Genomic DNA, 7,167 nt, shown 5'->3' on the forward strand with positions numbered 1-7,167 from the left:
TTTGGTCTTAACCTATAAATGTCGTAAGTCAGGCTCAAAGTTTATTCGATTCTTCGCTTTCACTCTCATTGCTGTCATAGACGAAAGTCACTTCCTCATCTGTAAGTTGTGGTGAATGGATATAGTTTCCTTAAAACGTTTTTAGATATTAGTGGCTATTCGCCACAAACATTTCTCCAAAATGGGCCGTTTCTTTTTTACGAAGACTTGTTTTCAATGCGTCGTCTACGGGTAACTCAAGAAATTGCAAGTTGTCTGGAATTTCAACATTCGAAAACATTTTTTCAGATTCTGGAAATGGTGTTAGAATCAAGGAACTTACTCGTCGATTTTACAATCGGGAAAACTGTCACTGAGGTAATTTATCACTGATGAAAAATCTTGACATACTTCATCTGTAAATCAGCATTTTCCATCCCTGTTCTCGATCCCCATTGGATTTACACACTATCGACGCATATGAAAATAATTAAGAGTTGCAGTTGTCTTTGAAGAGTAGAACAACCACCAAAGTGCAATTGTGTTTTTCGAGTTAGCGTCATTACCAGGCCGGATAGAGCATGTAAGAAGTGTGTTCAGTGTCGGACGTAATGTACTCGGAGATGCAACGTACCTGAATCAGGCAACGTTATCGGCGCATTTTGAGATTTCAAAGGAGCCTAACTGTGGGTATCCATTCTGTCGGTTTGTCTAATTGCGGAATATCCTAATTTCTGGGGCATTCGGATGCGACAGTGGCCCGATGTTCAACAGCCTTGGAACTTGGGAGCATGGATACCCACGTCAAGGTTCTAACCGATTACGTTTAACCATAGCAAAGGAGCATCGCCAGATTGTTGACCAAGCACATCGTACCCTTCACATCTGCACCTGCCATCAGAGAACAAGTATTGGACTCTTTGCAAAATTCTGTGTTATTCCACACTATTGCAGGCGGACTAGCGGACTAAGCTTGAAGCGAATACTTCTGGAGTGTTGCCGTAACCGAGAAGCATGGACTGCTGATGAAAGGCGTTTCATTATATTCAGCGGTGAATCACGGTTTTGCAGTACCCTGGGCAATATCGATGGGGTGTATGGCGACAATTTGAGGAGAGATTCCCTTCTTTCAAATTTCTGAAGAGGCACAGCAGTGTTACCTCTGCCGTCTGGTGTAGGGAGCCATCGGCTATGCCCTCAAATGACGGCTGACAGTGACTGAGGGAACTCTGACGGCAGAATGGTACCTTCGGATATCCTTCATCTTTATTTGTTACTTCTAATGTGACTGCATTGTGGAGCCATTTTTCATCCGGACAAAACTTGTCCGCAGATGGCTTTTGTCTTTATGAACTGCCTGCGTGATTGTCGGGCGCTCCCGAGAATAGCGAGAGTCTTACATGTGTCGCGGGTAGAAAATGTGTGGCACCAGCTCAGACATCAGCTCTGTCCCAGTGCCAATATCCAGAATATCAAGGATCCGTTTTGGAGAACTTGCCTTACGAGAAGGATACAACGGCTTTGTGACACTCTTCCCAACCGAATCAGTGCATGTATCCAAGCCAGATCGGGTGCAACGTCATACTGGGAAATGCCCGCGTACTTCGAAGTTCGTTGTAAATTTGACTCGATTCTGTGATTACTGTAATAACATCACATACCCTCTCAACCCACGAATTTTCGTTTCGTTCCCGCCTCCCTTTCTTGATGCTTTACTTTTTCTGCTCAAGCTGTGTATTTCTTCAAATAAAACTGTGACACATGCTAATTTTCAAATAAATAGACCAACTTACTGTCAAAACACCGAACGACAAGCAAGGCGATACTGCGATCAAACCAGCGGAACTGCGATAACTTATAGAAATAGTTGACTGAGCGCAAATATCAAAGTACGTCCTTCACACATTCTTTCTATAAGCTGTGGCTTCCATCGCGTTGTGTATGTGTTAATTTTGGCATCTGAAAGTTTTAAGTAACTGCATGTTACTTATCCAATAAGTAGTCGTCTTTAACGAAACAGTGATAATAGAGATTACTTTTCAAAATAATTAAGTTTCTTGACTGAAACATAATGGAATACTTTTAGCTAGTATCCCTGAAAACATATCAGTTTTCCTTGCAGAACGGGAACCACAGTCCGAACTAGACTGCGTGGCACTCCCATGACTTTCGGCCACACAGTTTATTTGTGGTACTTGCACTTAGGGTTTTCCAGACTCGTACACTTAGTCGCCTTTCTTCATAGCTCTTGCAACTGGTCATCTTCTAACGACATGTAAGTACAAAGAGTTCCCGGAACTTATCGACGACCTTTGAGAAACTGTAGTTGACAGAGTTTCTTGAAAGAAAGAAATTCCTTGTGTGATGTTAATTTTTATTTTTATATGAAACATTTTATTTATATTGGTTCATTTAGCTTCCTTGGGTGTAATCAAACAAAATTACACAGTAATTAAATTAAATGCTTCCGTTGTTTGAGAAGCTTCATTTTCGGACGATAACCACGCCATCTATGATTTTATTTCATGACTATCTGATCTATTTTAACGTGCTGCGTATGCTGATATACGAGTAGTACTTTTCTGGTTCTAGATGTAGAACCTCACATTCGCCATTGTACGATATTACAGCATTCGTCAAGAATATGGGGTGCCATTACATACCAATCATATCACATCGTTGCATGGATCCTGACTTGATGATAAATGAAAGTATAAAACGTAACTATTGTGTGATATTGCTTTACAGTGCCCAAGAGGGTGAAATTAGCTACTCGCACATGAAACCAGGCGCTGGCTTCAAATAAAAAACAGTCTTAAGCAGGTAAATAGCTTCCTTCAATAAATTTAGTGTGTCTGTGGATATAAAAAAACTATTCACTCCCAGAATATAATTTTTGGTAAGGAATGCTATTTCCAACCCATCATATATGAAATATCCGACTGAGTCTTTCATAAACCTCTAACAATGAATGAAAACTATGTATAGAAATTAAAATTTATTGAAGGCTTAATCAAACATTACAGTGGGTATTGTCTGTCCTAAGGTTCCTTAAATGGTTCATAAAATCATCAATAGAGCTCTAACTCTGTTGAGCATGGCAAGGTTCAGTTGCGTACCTTGATTCGATCGATCAGCTCAGCTTTCGTAGAAATTGGAGTAATGATGTGTATATCTAACACGTCCCCACAAAAGAGACAAGAAGATGGCGAACGCACTGCTCATGCAAGAGTTATTATCCGAACTTTCTACTGTACCTCAAAGTCAAAAGTCATTTGGGCTCATATTTCAACACTGAGACACGCTGTGGTGACATAATGTTGGAACCGGAGTGGCTATTTACAGCATTTCCGTAAGAAACTGATTGTAAGCTGCTAAGCTTGCTGGCAGAAGTATAGGGCCTAGGAGATTATCAACCATTCTAGCCCAATAGATGAGCTAAAAGTTTGGTTTTTGACATCTACAACACAACTACATGTGGGTTCTCGTAATTTGAGACGTGACCACTCCGACAATTAAGATAACCGATATTCGTTCATTCGATCTCATCTGTGAGGTGTGTAGAAGGTAGCATCACTAATACTTTGGTGTAAAAACCATTGCACAATTTGTATACAAGTGTAACATCGGGCGATCCTATTGTTGCCCTTTTTCTGAAGATAACACTCATGTAGGTGGTAGTCCTGCAGTACCGTTCAAACGGTTACGCTTCCTGTAGCAGCAGACCGTGTCATTGCAAACTACTGGTTTGAAAATACGTTACTAGTCCCTACAAAAGATACTCCTTTATCAATGAATCATCAAAATCCAAAGTCCTCAGATGTTTTAGTACTGTCTGCGATTTATGATAATTCTTCTTGTTCATCTGTGAGGGCTATGTGGTTCGGCGTCCTATTCTTGATCGAGTTTGTAACGATTGGTCAAGCTGTACCTGTTTCGTATTGTACATTGAATTACTTAGGATAGAGAGATTGAAGTTTTATCTTACAGTTACTGCGACATGACTCATGTTAAACTGGAGTGGTAGTCTAGCCTTTTCCATGAGGCTGTAGCCGCCCACATTAAAGTGGGTTACATTTTATGCAATATGTTTATGGTATTAATTTTAATCAATATAAGTTGATCCATAACAAAGTGTTTTAGTAATAACATCTGACAGGAGCAGGTAATGGCTGTAATTGTCCACATTAAAGTGATTTACATTTTTATAAAATAGATTTTATCGTTATGCTATTAATTTTAATTAATTTCAATTAATGTACAGCTGACCTGTAATGATGTCTAACAGATGCCGGTAGATGGAGGTATAATTTTATTTTAGAGATTTTTAGAGATGAAGTTTATTCCTCAAATAAATGATGAACATTGAAATATGGTTCATCGAGCGTTTACTGTTCACAGAAATTCACATGACAAAATTCCCTGTTATTTGCTATGGTATTTACGACGGTCGTTCAATAAAGCCCAACAGTTTTTTTTAGAAGCTGTTTATTCTTAAGAGCTCGAATCTGCTAACAATATTAGTCAGCATTTGTTCTGCATATACTATCTTTGCACGTAGTCTCCGTCAAGTTCTATAGGGTTACGCCAGCACTGTGTAAAGAGTATGTTTCCCGTTGGTAAAAGCTTTTGTCTTATGCTCGAAGCCATGTTTTCACTGCGTGAATTAGGATCTCATCCTCTTCAGAGTGTGTCCCACATAGAGAATCGTTAAGCGGCCCACACAGATAGATGTCCAGGACTTGGCTACATGATGCATTAAACAGTGATGTCCTGTCCAATTTGGCATTTGGCGATGTGTTTCCGGGTACTGGGACATACGTGTGTGTTGGGGGGGGGGGGAGGGGGGGGAGGGTCGGGGAGGGGGGAGAGTGAAGTCCATGTGTGTATGTATTGTCGTGTTGCAGCAAGATTTATTTCGGATTGTTGTCACATATCGGAAAAGGTTCTTTGTTCAGTCCCCATATATGCCTCTCAGTGGCTAACCCTTTCAGCATCCACAGGAGTGCCACTTTCACTATCCCAAAAGATTGTCATCATGGCTTTGCAGCAGATGGAGCTGCCTGGATCATTTTGTTTTCCGGTGATTCTGGTTGCTGCTACTCCAGTGACGATGGCTTAAAGTGCTACACGCAGATTTCATCACCTGTAACGATCCGTGAAAGAAACGCCTCTTCACTGGCCTAAAACTTCTCTCACAGTTCACATTAAATGGCTTTTCTTTGATTCTTACTCTCTGTTGTGAGCGTTAGTGGAATGAGAATTGAACCCACATTTGAATACGTTATCCAAGAGTCTCAATCACTGCAAATGCGCTTCGAGTCACCAAGTGTGAAGCAGTGACTGAGACAGGACATCCCGAAAATGGCCGATCATGAAGCTCAGTTTCTGTATTCCTAATGCTGTAACACTCTTTACACATCGTCCAGCAGCGTCCCTATCAACCAGAATGGAAAAACCAATCGGTTAAAACCAATACCGGTATTTTAGTTCTGAATAATCGGTATTTTCGTTGTTTTTTTTTTGTCTCAGTTACAGCTGGTGTTTTTATTTTTTGCTAATAAGCGTGTAAGAAAAAGAAATATTAATTAGCCACAGCAGAAGTGCTAATTTTTTTATTTTTAAATTAACCTTTTTTAAAAAAACGAGTAATTTTTGTTCGTAATAATTTTACTGCTTTCAAATGAAGCGTTACAATAAAAAATGGGAAAAGCTATTTTAATAACAATGTCGACAGAAACAAGCAACAACACTTGGCATAAGACTTGGTACAATAATGCACCTGTTACCACGTGGTGTGGCTTATTAGATGGCACGCGTGTACATGTAGTGTACAAGACATGCCCCATCTGGTCTATATGGTAGTTTCTCACTGTCGTTGTCCGACAGCAGTCGTATCACGGGATGGCACCATCCCTAGTCTGGAAGCATTTTGCAAAGTGCGGTTTTAATAAAGTACAGTGCTCGATGTGCTTCAAAATATTCAAAACGGGAGGAGCCACAATAACCTTGCGACTTCATATGAGGAGAAAACTTAAAACTTAATAATTCAATCATAGCTTACAATAAAAATTGAAAATAGCTGATTTACTGGCTCTGTCTACACAATGGGCCTTCATCTGCTTGTAGCCCTTCAACATGGACAATTTAACGGGAAAGAGTTCTTCAGTCTTAGTTTTCACCCTTTTATCACAGACTTTGTAGTGCCCAAATAGTGGCATGATCCTTGATTTCAACATGATTTTTGTACACCGTTTCAAAAAATCAGGATCAGTAGGAAAATACCGGTGATTCTTTGTTGTATTCAATCACTTATCATTTTTCGAGAAAAGTAGCGAACGGTCTGCGGACTTTCTTTTATCTGTATATTTAATTTAATATTTTGATTGTACGGGGTGTTCAGAAATTTCATTACAAACTTCGAGGACTAGTAGAGGAGAGTGAGTACATATTTTAAATAGGAACACACATCTGGGAACGACCATTTCAGTGTTACAGCCGTTTGAAAACGTTTGCTAGGAAGGTATGCAGTAGGATGATATGGTGAGGGATTGTTACGTCGAATCGGCTGATATCATTTGACGTCTATCCTACTTCTCTGACCTAGTTCGAGCCTCATTCACTTGTTTGTGAGTGTTAGAGCAACATGGTCGGACATGCGTTTTCAGAATACACCGACACTATCCTTCTAAATGACGATGCTCACGGTAATGGAAGTGTTATTTGTCGCCTTTATCAAGATATTTCTCCACAACATCCGACTCTATCGCATACCCTTTTCGCCACAATTAAGCAACCGCTTCGAGAAAGCCTCAGCAGGCGTGACTGCGGTGCTGCAAGCAGACGTCGCATACCTTAATAAACGACCGTACCGCATCATGCTGGAGAGAATCCGTAAACGAGTATACAAGCAATTTCCACTGACGACTTCTGACACTGAACTACACATCAGGGTGATGAAAGAAGGGGTCCATGCAGTAAAATCAGACAGGTAGTATAGGAAACATTTCAGTGCACCATATCTCAATTATATAACTATGTCATCATGCTCTTGCTACCGTCAATTAATGCTGACTTCCGTCATCAACATTTTACTTTGATGCTTTAAAGATTTTAAAGACAATACAGCCAACGAAACCGGAAGCAAGCATTAAAATAGATCGGGTGTGATCAGGTATATAGGTGGAT

Source organism: Schistocerca americana, chromosome 4 (assembly GCF_021461395.2).
Source record: "Schistocerca americana isolate TAMUIC-IGC-003095 chromosome 4, iqSchAmer2.1, whole genome shotgun sequence".
NCBI lineage: Eukaryota > Metazoa > Arthropoda > Insecta > Orthoptera > Acrididae > Schistocerca > Schistocerca americana.